Source organism: Mesoplodon densirostris, chromosome 13, assembly GCF_025265405.1.
Source record: "Mesoplodon densirostris isolate mMesDen1 chromosome 13, mMesDen1 primary haplotype, whole genome shotgun sequence".
Taxonomy (NCBI): domain Eukaryota; kingdom Metazoa; phylum Chordata; class Mammalia; order Artiodactyla; family Ziphiidae; genus Mesoplodon; species Mesoplodon densirostris.
This window is the reverse complement of record NC_082673.1, coordinates 39,539,097-39,552,000: the sequence shown is the minus strand read 5'-3', so window position 1 is coordinate 39,552,000 and position 12,904 is coordinate 39,539,097.

Genomic DNA, 12,904 nt, shown 5'->3' with positions numbered 1-12,904 from the left:
GTTGCAGGTGGAACACAAGCAGCATTACTCCCAGTGTGTAATCTTTGGGCTCTTCCACGAATAAATTTCTTTATGCAGGGATTCCCACGTGGATCGAACTGCCTCAACCGTGGCAGGCTGTAGCGAGGACTGTAAGCATATCCTCTCCCAAAACACGCAGTTTTAACGGTAGAACTCTGCTTTAGTTGCAGAGGTAACACAAGCAGCTTTTCTCCCACTGTGTACTCTTTGGGCTCTTCCACGAATGAACTTCTATATGCAGGGTTTCCGACGTGGAGCGAACTGCCTCAACCAAGGCAGGCTGTAGCGAGGACTGTAAGCATTTCCTCTTCCAAAACACGGCAGTTTTACCAAAGAATTCAGCTTTAGTTGCAGGTGGCATACAAGCAGCATTACTCGCAATGTGTACTCTTTGGGCTCTTACACGAATGAACTTCTTTATGCAGGGATTCCCACGAGGAGCGAACTGCCTCCACCATGGCAGGCTGTAGCGAGGACTGTAAGCATATCCTCTACCAAATCACGCAGGTTTACCCGAGGAACTCTGCTTTAGTTGCAGGGGGAACACAAGCATCTTTTCTCCCACAGTGTACACAATGGGCACTTCCCTTAATGAACTTGTTCTATAAGAATGGTTTCCAGCGTGGAGCGAACTGCCTCAACCATGGCAGGCACTACTGTGGTCTCTAAGAATTTCACCTCTGAAAACACGGAACTTTTACCCGAAGAACTCTGCTTTCGTTGCAGGTGGAACACAAGCAGCATTTCTCCCACTGGGTACTCTTTGGTCTCTTCACGAATGAACTTGTATATGCAGGGTTTCCCACGTGGAGCGAACTTCCTCAACCATGGCAGGCTGTAGCGAGGACTGTAAGCATATCCTCTCCCAAACCTCGCAGTTTTAACGCTAGAAGTCTGCTTTACTTGCAGGCGTAACACAAGCAGCTTTTCTCCCACTGTGTACTCTTTGGGCTCTTACACGAATGAACTTCTATATGCAGGGATTCCCACGAGGAGCGAACTGCCTCCACCATGGCAGGCTGTAGCGAGGACTGTAAGCATTTCCCCTCCCGAAACACGCAGTTTTACACGAAGAACTCTGCTTTAGGTGCAGGGGGAACACCATCAGCTTTCCTCCCACAGTGTACACAATAGGCACTTCCCCTAATGAACTTGTTCTATAAGAATGGTTTCCAGCGTGGAGCGAACTGCCTCAACCATGGCAGGCATTACTGTGGTCTCTAAGAATTTCCCCTCTGAAAACACGGAACTTTTACCCGAAGAACTCTGCTTTCGTTGCAGGTGGAACACAAGCAGCATTTCTCCCACTGTGTACTCTTTGGTCTCTTCACGAATGAACTTGTATATGCAGGGTTTCCCACGTGGAGCGAACTGCCTCAACCATGGCAGGCTGTAGCGAGGATTGTAAGCATATCCTCTCCCAAACCACGCAGTTTTAAAGCTAGAACTCTGCTTTACTTGCAGGCGTAACACAAGCAGCTTTTCTCCCACTGTGTACTCTTTGGGCTCTTCCACGAATGAACTTCTATATGCAGGGTTTCCGACGTGGAGCGAACTGCCTCAACCAAGGCAGGCTGTAGCGAGGACTGTAAGCATTTCCTCTTCCAAAACACGGCAGTTTTACCAAAGAATTCTGCTTTAGTTGCAGGTGGAACACAAGCAGCATTTCTCCCACTGTGTACTCTTTGGGCTCTTCCACGAATGAACTTCTTTATGCAGGGATTCCCACGTGGAGCGAACTGCCTCAACCAAGGCAGGCTGTAGCGAATACTGTAAGCATTTCCCCTCCCGAAACACGCAGTTTTACACGAAGAACTCTGCTTTAGGTGCAGGGGGAACACCATCAGCTTTCCTCCCACAGTGTACAGAATGGGCCCTTCCCCTAATGAACTTGTTCTAAAACAATGGTTTCCAGCGTGGAGCGAACTGCCTCAACCATGGCAGGCTCTCCTGTGGTCTCTAAGGATTTCCTCTCTGAAAACACGGCACTTTAACCCGAAGAACTCTGCTTTAGTTGCAGGTGGAACACAAGCTGCATTTGTCCCACACTTTATACAAACGGCCCTTCCCCGAATGAATCTTCATTATGCAGGGTGTCCCACGTGCAGCGAACTGCCTCAATGAAGGCAGGCTCTCGTAAGGACTGTAAGCATTTCCTCCCCATAACAGGCAGTTTTACCCGAAGAACGGTGCTTTAGTTGCAGGTGGAACACAAGCAGCATTTCTCCCACTGTGTACTCTTTGGGCTCTTACACGAATGAACTTCTTTATGCAGGGATTCCCACGAGGAGCGAACTGCCTCCACCATGGAAGGCTGTAACGAGGACTGTAAGCATATCCTCTACCAAATCACGCAGGTTTACCCGAAGAATTCTGCTTTAGTTGCAGGTGGAACACAAGCAGCTTTTCTCCCACAGTGTACCCAATGAGCCTTTGCCCGAAAGAATATCTATACTCAAGGGGTCCCGCGTGGAGTGAAATGCCTAAAGTAAGCAGGCTCTAGTTAGGCGTCTAAGCATTTCCTCTCTGAAAACACGGCAGTTTTACCCAAGGAACTCTGCGTTAGTTGCAGGTGGAACACAAGCAGCATTACTCCCAGTGTGTAATCTTTGGGCTCTTCCACGAATGAATTTCTTTATGCAGGGATTCCCACGTGGATTGAACTGCTTCAACCGTGGCAGGCTGTAGCGAGGACTGTAAGCATATCCTCTCCCAAAACATGCAGTTTTAACGGTAGAACTCTGCTTTAGTTGCAGAGGTAACACAAGCAGCTTTTCTCCCACTGTGTACTCTTTGGGCTCTTCCACGAATGAACTTCTATATGCAGGGTTTCTGACGTGGAGCGAACTGCCTCAACCAAGGCAGGCTGTAGCAAGTACTGTAAGCATTTCCTCTTACAAAACACGGCAGTTTTACCAAAGAATTCTGCTTTAGTTGCAGGTGGCATACAAGCAGCATTACTCCCAATGTGTACTCTTTGGGCTCTTACACGAATGAACTTCTTTATGCAGGGATTCCCACGAGGAGCGAACTGCCTCCACCATGGCAGGCTGTAGCGAGGACTGTAAGCATTTCCCCTCCCGAAACACGCAGTTTTACACGAAGAACTCTGCTTTAGGTGCAGGGGGAACACCATCAGCTTTCCTCCCACAGTGTACACAATAGGCACTTCCCCTAATGAACTTGTTCTATAAGAATGGTTTCCAGCGTGGAGCGAACTGCCTCAACCATGGCAGGCATTACTGTGGTCTCTAAGAATTTCCCCTCTCAAAACACGGAACTTTTACCTGAAGAACTCTGCTTTCGTTGCAGGTGGAACACAAGCAGCATTTCTCCCACTGTGTACTCTTTGGTCTCTTCACGAATGAACTTGTATATGCAGGGTTTCCCACGTGGAGCGAACTGCCTCAACCATGGCAGGCTGTAGCGAGGATTGTAAGCATATCCTCTCCCAAACCACGCAGTTTTAAAGCTAGAACTCTGCTTTACTTGCAGGCGTAACACAAGCAGCTTTTCTCCCACTGTGTACTCTTTGGGCTCTTCCACGAATGAACTTCTATATGCAGGGTTTCCGACGTGGAGCGAACTGCCTCAACCAAGGCAGGCTGTAGCGAGGACTGTAAGCATTTCCTCTTCCAAAACACGGCAGTTTTACCAAAGAATTCTGCTTTAGTTGCAGGTGGAACACAAGCAGCATTTCTCCCACTGTGTACTCTTTGGGCTCTTCCACGAATGAACTTCTTTATGCAGGGATTCCCACGTGGAGCGAACTGCCTCAACCAAGGCAGGCTGTAGCGAATACTGTAAGCATTTCCCCTCCCGAAACACGCAGTTTTACACGAAGAACTCTGCTTTAGGTGCAGGGGGAACACCATCAGCTTTCCTCCCACAGTGTACAGAATGGGCCCTTCCCCTAATGAACTTGTTCTAAAACAATGGTTTCCAGCGTGGAGCGAACTGCCTCAACCATGGCAGGCTCTCCTGTGGTCTCTAAGGATTTCCTCTCTGAAAACACGGCACTTTTACCCGAAGAACTCTGCTTTAGTTGCAGTGGAACACAAGCTGCATTTGTCCCACACTTTATACAAACGGCCCTTCCCCGAATGAATCTTCATTATGCAGGGTGTCCCACGTGCAGCGAACTGCCTCAATGAAGGCAGGCTCTCGTAAGGACTGTAAGCATTTCCTCCCCATAACAGGCAGTTTTACCCGAAGAACGGTGCTTTAGTTGCAGGTGGAACACAAGCAGCATTTCTCCCACTGTGTACTCTTTGGGCTCTTACACGAATGAACTTCTTTATGCAGGGATTCCCACGAGGAGCGAACTGCCTCCACCATGGAAGGCTGTAACGAGGACTGTAAGCATATCCTCTACCAAATCACGCAGGTTTACCCGAAGAATTCTGCTTTAGTTGCAGGTGGAACACAAGCAGCTTTTCTCCCACAGTGTACCCAATGAGCCTTTGCCCGAAAGAATATCTATACTCAAGGGGTCCCGCGTGGAGTGAAATGCCTAAAGTAAGCAGGCTCTAGTTAGGCGTCTAAGCATTTCCTCTCTGAAAACAAGGCAGTTTTACCCAAGGAACTCTGCGTTAGTTGCAGGTGGAACACAAGCAGCACTACTCCCAGTGTGTAATCTTTGGGCTCTTCCACGAATGAATTTCTTTATGCAGGGATTCCCACGTGGATCGAACTGCCTCAACCGTGGCAGGCTGTAGCGAGGACTGTAAGCATATCCTCTCCCAAAACACGCAGTTTTAACGGTAGAACTCTGCTTTAGTTGCAGAGGAAACACAAGCAGCTTTTCTCCCACTGTGTACTCTTTGGGCTCTTCCACGAATGAACTTCTATATGCAGGGTTTCCGACGTGGAGCGAACTGCCTCAACCAAGGCAGGCTGTAGCGAGGACTGTAAGCATTTCCTCTTACAAAACACGGCAGTTTTACCAAAGAATTCTGCTTTAGTTGCAGGTGGCATACAAGCAGCATTACTCCCAATGTGTACTCTTTGGGCTCTTACACGAATGAACTTCTTTATGCAGGGATTCCCACGAGGAGCGAACTGCCTCCACCATGGCAGGCTGTAGCGAGGACTGTAAGCATATCCTCTACCAAATCACGCAGGTTTACCCGAGGAACTCTGCTTTAGTTGCAGGGGGAACACAAGCATCTTTTCTCCCACAGTGTACACAATGGGCACTTCCCTTAATGAACTTGTTCTATAAGAATGGTTTCCAGCGTGGAGCGAACTGCCTCAACCATGGCAGGCACTACTGTGGTCTCTAAGAATTTCCCCTCTGAAAACACGGAACTTTTACCCGAAGAACTCTGCTTTCGTTGCAGGTGGAACACAAGCAGCATTTCTCCCACTGTGTACTCTTTGGGCTCTTCACGAATGAACTTGTATATGCAGGGTTTCCCACGTGGACCGAACTTCCTCAACCATGGCAGGCTGTAGCGAGGACTGTAAGCATATCCTCTCCCAAACCTCGTAGTTTTAACGCTAGAGGTCTGCTTTACTTGCAGGCGTAACACAAGCAGCTTTTCTCCCACTGTGTACTCTGGGCTCTTACACGAATGAACTTCTATATGCAGGGATTCCCACGAGGAGCGAACTGCCTCCCCCATGGCAGGCTGTAGCGAGGACTGTAAGCATTTCCCCTCCTGAAACACGCAGTTTTACACGAAGAACTCTGCTTTAGTTGCAGGGGGAACACCATCAGCTTTCCTCCCACAGTGTACACAATAGGCACTTCCCTTAATGAACTTGTTCTATAAGAATGGTTTCCAGCGTGGAGCGAACTGCCTCAACCATGGCAGGCACTACTGTGGTCTCTAAGAATTTCCCCTCTGAAAACACGGAACTTTTACCCGAAGAACTCTGCTTTCGTTGCAGGTGGAACACAAGCAGCATTTCTCCCACTGTGTACTCTTTGGTCTCTTCACGAATGAACTTGTATATGCAGGGTTTCCCACGTGGAGCGAACTGCCTCAACCATGGCAGGCTGTAGCGAGGATTGTAAGCATATCCTCTCCCAAACCACGCAGTTTTAAAGCTAGAACTCTGCTTTACTTGCAGGCGTAACACAAGCAGCTTTTCTCCCACTGTGTACTCTTTGGGCTCTTCCACGAATGAACTTCTATATGCAGGGTTTCCGACGTGGAGTGAACTGCCTCAACCAAGGCAGGCTGTAGCGAGGACTGTAAGCATTTCCTCTTCCAAAACACGGCAGTTTTACCAAAGAATTCTGCTTTAGTTGCAGGTGGAACACAAGCAGCATTTCTCCCACTGTGTACTCTTTGGGCTCTTCCACGAATGAACTTCTTTATGCAGGGATTCCCACGTGGAGCGAACTGCCTCAACCAAGGCAGGCTGTAGCGAATACTGTAAGCATTTCCTCTCCCAAAACACGCAGTTTTACAGGAAGAACTCTGCTTTAATTGCAGGGGGAACACCATCAGCTTTCCTCTCACAGTGTACACAATGGGCACTTCCCCTAATGAACTTGTTCTATAAGAATGGTTTCCAGCGTGGAGCGAACTGCCTCAACCATGGCAGGCTCTCCTGTGATCTCTAAGGATTTCCTCTCTGAAAACACGGCACTTTTACCCGAAGAACTCTGCTTTAGTTGCAGGTGGAACACAAGCTGCATTTGTCCCACACTTTATACAAAGAGCCCTTCCCCGAAGGAGTCTACAGGGTGTATGCAGGGTGTCCCACGTGCAGTGAACTGCCTCAACGAAGGGAGGCTCTCATAAGGACTGTAAGCATTTCCTCTCCCAATACACGCAGTTTTACCCAAAGAATTCTGCTTTAGTTGCAGGTGGAACACAAGCAGCATTTCTCCCACTGTGTACTCTTTGGGCTCTTACACGAATGAACTTCTTTATGCAGGGATTCCCACGAGGAGCGAACTGCCTCCACCATGGAAGGCTGTAACGAGGACTGTAAGCATATCCTCTACCAAATCACGCAGGTTTACCCGAAGAATTCTTCTTTAGTTGCAGGTGGAACACAAGCAGCTTTTCTCCCACAGTGTACCCAATGAGCCTTTGCCCGAAAGAATATCTATACTCAAGGGGTCCCGCGTGGAGTGAAATGCCTAAAGCAAGCAGGCTCTAGTTAGGCCTCTAAGCATTTCCTCTCTGAAAACACGGCAGTTTTACCCAAGGAACTCTGCGTTAGTTGCAGGTGGAACACAAGCAGCATTACTCCCAGTGTGTAATCTTTGGGCTCTTCCACGAATAAATTTCTTTATGCAGGGATTCCCACGTGGATCGAACTGCCTCAACCGTGGCAGGCTGTAGCGAGGACTGTAAGCATATCCTCTCCCAAAACACGCAGTTTTAACGGTAGAACTCTGCTTTAGTTGCAGAGGTAACACAAGCAGCTTTTCTCCCACTGTGTACTCTTTGGGCTCTTCCACGAATGAACTTCTATATGCAGGGTTTCCGACGTGGAGCGAACTGCCTCAACCAAGGCAGGCTGTAGCGAGGACTGTAAGCATTTCCTCTTCCAAAACACGGCAGTTTTACCAAAGAATTCAGCTTTAGTTGCAGGTGGCATACAAGCAGCATTACTCGCAATGTGTACTCTTTGGGCTCTTACACGAATGAACTTCTTTATGCAGGGATTCCCACGAGGAGCGAACTGCCTCCACCATGGCAGGCTGTAGCGAGGACTGTAAGCATATCCTCTACCAAATCACGCAGGTTTACCCGAGGAACTCTGCTTTAGTTGCAGGGGGAACACAAGCATCTTTTCTCCCACAGTGTACACAATGGGCACTTCCCTTAATGAACTTGTTCTATAAGAATGGTTTCCAGCGTGGAGCGAACTGCCTCAACCATGGCAGGCACTACTGTGGTCTCTAAGAATTTCACCTCTGAAAACACGGAACTTTTACCCGAAGAACTCTGCTTTCGTTGCAGGTGGAACACAAGCAGCATTTCTCTCACTGGGTACTCTTTGGTCTCTTCACGAATGAACTTGTATATGCAGGGTTTCCCACGTGGAGCGAACTTCCTCAACCATGGCAGGCTGTAGCGAGGACTGTAAGCATATCCTCTCCCAAACCTCGCAGTTTTAACGCTAGAAGTCTGCTTTACTTGCAGGCGTAACACAAGCAGCTTTTCTCCCACTGTGTACTCTTTGGGCTCTTACACGAATGAACTTCTATATGCAGGGATTCCCACGAGGAGCGAACTGCCTCCACCATGGCAGGCTGTAGCGAGGACTGTAAGCATTTCCCCTCCCGAAACACGCAGTTTTACACGAAGAACTCTGCTTTAGGTGCAGGGGGAACACCATCAGCTTTCCTCCCACAGTGTACACAATAGGCACTTCCCCTAATGAACTTGTTCTATAAGAATGGTTTCCAGCGTGGAGCGAACTGCCTCAACCATGGCAGGCATTACTGTGGTCTCTAAGAATTTCCCCTCTGAAAACACGGAACTTTTACCCAAAGAACTCTGCTTTCGTTGCAGGTGGAACACAAGCAGCATTTCTCCCACTGTGTACTCTTTGGTCTCTTCACGAATGAACTTGTATATGCAGGGTTTCCCACGTGGAGCGAACTGCCTCAACCATGGCAGGCTGTAGCGAGGATTGTAAGCATATCCTCTCCCAAACCACGCAGTTTTAAAGCTAGAACTCTGCTTTACTTGCAGGCGTAACACAAGCAGCTTTTCTCCCACTGTGTACTCTTTGGGCTCTTCCACGAATGAACTTCTATATGCAGGGTTTCCGACGTGGAGCGAACTGCCTCAACCAAGGCAGGCTGTAGCGAGGACTGTAAGCATTTCCTCTTCCAAAACACGGCAGTTTTACCAAAGAATTCTGCTTTAGTTGCAGGTGGAACACAAGCAGCATTTCTCCCACTGTGTACTCTTTGGGCTCTTCCACGAATGAACTTCTTTATGCAGGGATTCCCACGTGGAGCGAACTGCCTCAACCAAGGCAGGCTGTAGCGAATACTGTAAGCATTTCCCCTCCCGAAACACGCAGTTTTACACGAAGAACTCTGCTTTAGGTGCAGGGGGAACACCATCAGCTTTCCTCCCACAGTGTACAGAATGGGCCCTTCCCCTAATGAACTTGTTCTAAAACAATGGTTTCCAGCGTGGAGCGAACTGCCTCAACCATGGCAGGCTCTCCTGTGGTCTCTAAGGATTTCCTCTCTGAAAACACGGCACTTTTACCCGAAGAACTCTGCTTTAGTTGCAGGTGGAACACAAGCTGCATTTGTCCCACACTTTATACAAACGGCCCTTCCCCGAATGAATCTTCATTATGCAGGGTGTCCCACGTGCAGCGAACTGCCTCAATGAAGGCAGGCTCTCGTAAGGACTGTAAGCATTTCCTCCCCATAACAGGCAGTTTTACCCGAAGAACGGTGCTTTAGTTGCAGGTGGAACACAAGCAGCATTTCTCCCACTGTGTACTCTTTGGGCTCTTACACGAATGAACTTCTTTATGCAGGGATTCCCACGAGGAGCGAACTGCCTCCACCATGGAAGGCTGTAACGAGGACTGTAAGCATATCCTCTACCAAATCACGCAGGTTTACCCGAAGAATTCTGCTTTAGTTGCAGGTGGAACACAAGCAGCTTTTCTCCCACAGTGTACCCAATGAGCCTTTGCCCGAAAGAATATCTATACTCAAGGGGTCCCGCGTGGAGTGAAATGCCTAAAGTAAGCAGGCTCTAGTTAGGCGTCTAAGCATTTCCTCTCTGAAAACACGGCAGTTTTACCCAAGGAACTCTGCGTTAGTTGCAGGTGGAACACAAGCAGCATTACTCCCAGTGTGTAATCTTTGGGCTCTTCCACGAATGAATTTCTTTATGCAGGGATTCCCACGTGGATTGAACTGCTTCAACCGTGGCAGGCTGTAGCGAGGACTGTAAGCATATCCTCTCCCAAAACATGCAGTTTTAACGGTAGAACTCTGCTTTAGTTGCAGAGGTAACACAAGCAGCTTTTCTCCCACTGTGTACTCTTTGGGCTCTTCCACGAATGAACTTCTATATGCAGGGTTTCTGACGTGGAGCGAACTGCCTCAACCAAGGCAGGCTGTAGCAAGTACTGTAAGCATTTCCTCTTACAAAACACGGCAGTTTTACCAAAGAATTCTGCTTTAGTTGCAGGTGGCATACAAGCAGCATTACTCCCAATGTGTACTCTTTGGGCTCTTACACGAATGAACTTCTTTATGCAGGGATTCCCACGAGGAGCGAACTGCCTCCACCATGGCAGGCTGTAGCGAGGACTGTAAGCATTTCCCCTCCCGAAACACGCAGTTTTACACGAAGAACTCTGCTTTAGGTGCAGGGGGAACACCATCAGCTTTCCTCCCACAGTGTACACAATAGGCACTTCCCCTAATGAACTTGTTCTATAAGAATGGTTTCCAGCGTGGAGCGAACTGCCTCAACCATGGCAGGCATTACTGTGGTCTCTAAGAATTTCCCCTCTCAAAACACGGAACTTTTACCTGAAGAACTCTGCTTTCGTTGCAGGTGGAACACAAGCAGCATTTCTCCCACTGTGTACTCTTTGGTCTCTTCACGAATGAACTTGTATATGCAGGGTTTCCCACGTGGAGCGAACTGCCTCAACCATGGCAGGCTGTAGCGAGGATTGTAAGCATATCCTCTCCCAAACCACGCAGTTTTAAAGCTAGAACTCTGCTTTACTTGCAGGCGTAACACAAGCAGCTTTTCTCCCACTGTGTACTCTTTGGGCTCTTCCACGAATGAACTTCTATATGCAGGGTTTCCGACGTGGAGCGAACTGCCTCAACCAAGGCAGGCTGTAGCGAGGACTGTAAGCATTTCCTCTTCCAAAACACGGCAGTTTTACCAAAGAATTCTGCTTTAGTTGCAGGTTGAACACAAGCAGCATTTCTCCCACTGTGTACTCTTTGGGCTCTTCCACGAATGAACTTCTTTATGCAGGGATTCCCACGTGGAGCGAACTGCCTCAACCAAGGCAGGCTGTAGCGAATACTGTAAGCATTTCCCCTCCCGAAACACGCAGTTTTACACGAAGAACTCTGCTTTAGGTGCAGGGGGAACACCATCAGCTTTCCTCCCACAGTGTACAGAATGGGCCCTTCCCCTAATGAACTTGTTCTAAAACAATGGTTTCCAGCGTGGAGCGAACTGCCTCAACCATGGCAGGCTCTCCTGTGGTCTCTAAGGATTTCCTCTCTGAAAACACGGCACTTTTACCCGAAGAACTCTGCTTTAGTTGCAGTGGAACACAAGCTGCATTTGTCCCACACTTTATACAAACGGCCCTTCCCCGAATGAATCTTCATTATGCAGGGTGTCCCACGTGCAGCGAACTGCCTCAATGAAGGCAGGCTCTCGTAAGGACTGTAAGCATTTCCTCCCCATAACAGGCAGTTTTACCCGAAGAACGGTGCTTTAGTTGCAGGTGGAACACAAGCAGCATTTCTCCCACTGTGTACTCTTTGGGCTCTTACACGAATGAACTTCTTTATGCAGGGATTCCCACGAGGAGCGAACTGCCTCCACCATGGAAGGCTGTAACGAGGACTGTAAGCATATCCTCTACCAAATCACGCAGGTTTACCCGAAGAATTCTGCTTTAGTTGCAGGTGGAACACAAGCAGCTTTTCTCCCACAGTGTACCCAATGAGCCTTTGCCCGAAAGAATATCTATACTCAAGGGGTCCCGCGTGGAGTGAAATGCCTAAAGTAAGCAGGCTCTAGTTAGGCGTCTAAGCATTTCCTCTCTGAAAACAAGGCAGTTTTACCCAAGGAACTCTGCGTTAGTTGCAGGTGGAACACAAGCAGCACTACTCCCAGTGTGTAATCTTTGGGCTCTTCCACGAATGAATTTCTTTATGCAGGGATTCCCACGTGGATCGAACTGCCTCAACCGTGGCAGGCTGTAGCGAGGACTGTAAGCATATCCTCTCCCAAAACACGCAGTTTTAACGGTAGAACTCTGCTTTAGTTGCAGAGGAAACACAAGCAGCTTTTCTCCCACTGTGTACTCTTTGGGCTCTTCCACGAATGAACTTCTATATGCAGGGTTTCCGACGTGGAGCGAACTGCCTCAACCAAGGCAGGCTGTAGCGAGGACTGTAAGCATTTCCTCTTACAAAACACGGCAGTTTTACCAAAGAATTCTGCTTTAGTTGCAGGTGGCATACAAGCAGCATTACTCCCAATGTGTACTCTTTGGGCTCTTACACGAATGAACTTCTTTATGCAGGGATTCCCACGAGGAGCGAACTGCCTCCACCATGGCAGGCTGTAGCGAGGACTGTAAGCATATCCTCTACCAAATCACGCAGGTTTACCCGAGGAACTCTGCTTTAGTTGCAGGGGGAACACAAGCATCTTTTCTCCCACAGTGTACACAATGGGCACTTCCCTTAATGAACTTGTTCTATAAGAATGGTTTCCAGCGTGGAGCGAACTGCCTCAACCATGGCAGGCACTACTGTGGTCTCTAAGAATTTCCCCTCTGAAAACACGGAACTTTTACCCGAAGAACTCTGCTTTCGTTGCAGGTGGAACACAAGCAGCATTTCTCCCACTGTGTACTCTTTGGGCTCTTCACGAATGAACTTGTATATGCAGGGTTTCCCACGTGGACCGAACTTCCTCAACCATGGCAGGCTGTAGCGAGGACTGTAAGCATATCCTCTCCCAAACCTCGTAGTTTTAACGCTAGAGGTCTGCTTTACTTGCAGGCGTAACACAAGCAGCTTTTCTCCCACTGTGTACTCTGGGCTCTTACACGAATGAACTTCTATATGCAGGGATTCCCACGAGGAGCGAACTGCCTCCCCCATGGCAGGCTGTAGCGAGGACTGTAAGCATTTCCCCTCCTGAAACACGCAGTT